The sequence below is a fragment of the Solanum dulcamara genome, chromosome 6 (assembly GCF_947179165.1).
Source record: "Solanum dulcamara chromosome 6, daSolDulc1.2, whole genome shotgun sequence".
NCBI lineage: Eukaryota > Viridiplantae > Streptophyta > Magnoliopsida > Solanales > Solanaceae > Solanum > Solanum dulcamara.
In genome coordinates, this window is record NC_077242.1 from 68073534 (window position 1) to 68075754 (window position 2221).

Consider the following 2221-nt stretch of genomic DNA (forward strand, 5'->3'; position numbering starts at 1 on the left):
TATTCTGTTTGACCTGCATAATAGCACATTCTTTGTTAGCAGGGATGTTTCCTTTAGAGAAAATATATTTCCTTTTACCAAGGCTGATGATTGTGCAACTCAGCAGCTGTTTGTGGATAACCTGCAAGACATAGGTGAGACAGCTACACAGCTTTCTCTGTCTCCCTTCATACTCTCAGGTGCTTCTCCTTCTGTATTATCAGAAGAGGCTTCATGTGTGCATCCAGGTGGTGATAAGCAAAGCTATGTGCCTATACAAACACTTACAGATGTGATTGAGACTGATATGCCTGATCCTCCTCTCACTAGAAAATCTGCCAGGTCTAAACATCCTCCCACATGGATGAAGGATTTTGTCTCCTTGAATGTTAATCAGGATGTCCAATATCCTCTGTCCAACTATGTAAGCTACTCTCACCTCTCACCTTCTCATCAACATTTTATTGCAGCAGCTTCCTCTGTGATAGAACCTTCCAGCTATGCTGAAGCTATCAAAGATCCCAAATGGATTGAAGCCATGAAGGCAGAGATTCAAGCATTGGAATGCAACAATACCTGGGTAATTACTTCCTTACCTGCAGGGAAGAAGCCCATTGGTTGCAGATGGATCTACAAAGTTAAATACAAATCAACAGGTGAAATTGAGAGGTACAAAGCAAGACTAGTAGCTAAAGGATACAGTCAACAAGAGGGAATTGATTACAAAGAAACCTTTTCCCCTGTTGTGAAGATGGTGACTGTCAGGGCCATCCTTTCCACTGCAGCATCCAAAAATTGGCCCATTCATCAATTAGATGTCTTCAATGCATTCCTACATGGAGACCTAGAGGATGAAATATATATGCAGCTACCCCAGGGATTTGTCAGTCAAGGGGAGAAGGTATGTAGACTAACAAAGTCCCTTTATGGGCTCAAACAAGCTCCAAGGCAGTGGAACCACAAACTTACTGAAGCTCTTACATCCCTCAAGTTCAAACAAAGCCAATATGATTACTCCTTGTTCATCAACAAGTCAGCAGAAGGTATTGTAATTGTGCTTGTGTATGTAGATGACATGTTGGTCACAGGTAGCAGCCTAAAGTTGATAGAAGAGACAAAGAAAGCTCTACAAAGTGCATTCAAGATGAAGGACTTAGGGGAGCTCAAATACTTCTTGGGGATTGAATTTTCAAGATCCAAAGCAGGAATACTTATGCATCAGAGGAAGTATACACTTGATCTGATAGCAGAAGTAGGGATGACTGCAGCCAAGCCAGCAGGAACACCTATAGATGCCAACATTAAGCTTACATCAAAGCTTTATGATGAGCATGTAAACCAAAAGCAGGAAGAGTCACAAGATCCTCTAATAGAACAGGCAGCCTATCAAAAACTTATAGGTAAACTTCTATACCTCAACATGACAAGGCCAGATATAGCCTTCAGCACCCAAACATTAAGTCAGTTCCTAAATCAGCCAAAGAAATCTCACATGGATGCAGCTCTAAGAGTAGTTAAGTATCTGAAAAGGCAACCTGGACAAGGTATACTACTGTCAAGTAAATCAGATAATCAAATCACAGCATTCTGTGATGCAGACTGGGCAGCCTGTGCACTCACCAGGAAATCAGTCACAGGCTACTTGATCAAGATGGGAAAATCTCTTATTTCATGGAAAGCCAAGAAACAAACCACAGTGTCCAGAAGTTCAGCTGAAGCTGAATATAGAAGTATGGCCTCTACTGTTTCAGAACTTGTGTGGCTGCTGGGAATGTTGAAAGAAGTTGATGCTGAAATGAAGGTACCAGTGCAGATATATAGTGACAGCAAAGCAGCTATCCAAATTGCTGCCAATCCTGTGTATCACGAAAGAACAAAACATATCGAGATAGATTGCCACTTCATTAGAGAGAGGTTGCAGCAAGGCATGATCAAAATCGACTACCTGTCAACCCAAGAACAACCAGCTGATCTGTTGACAAAGGGACTGCCCAGGGCTCAACATGAGTACCTTTTATCCAAGCTAGGAGTTTTAAACATTTTTGCACCTCCTAGCTTGAAGGGGAGTGTTGAGATGAAAAAAGAAGTTAGAAGTATTAGTTAGAATCAAGGGTAGTGTGGTCATTTTACCTACTATATGGTTAGAAATAACTAACCAAATTAGTTAGTCAGTTAGACAACTAATTTGGTATATGTAAACATTAGTTAAGGCATTTTGTAGATGCTGAAAAATGTGAACTCT

General features: G+C 40.9%; 1 long non-coding RNA gene across 1 annotated transcript; it reads right to left on the reverse strand.

The window, feature by feature from the left end:
- Positions 1–283: 283 nt before the first annotated feature.
- LOC129892562 (uncharacterized) lies at positions 284–750 on the reverse strand. The gene is made up of 3 exons (XR_008767344.1): positions 712–750; positions 576–609; positions 284–488 (listed from the first exon to the last, which is right to left on the reverse strand). It is a non-coding gene; the product is annotated as an uncharacterized LOC129892562 (long non-coding RNA).
- Positions 751–2221: the final 1471 nt, after the last annotated feature.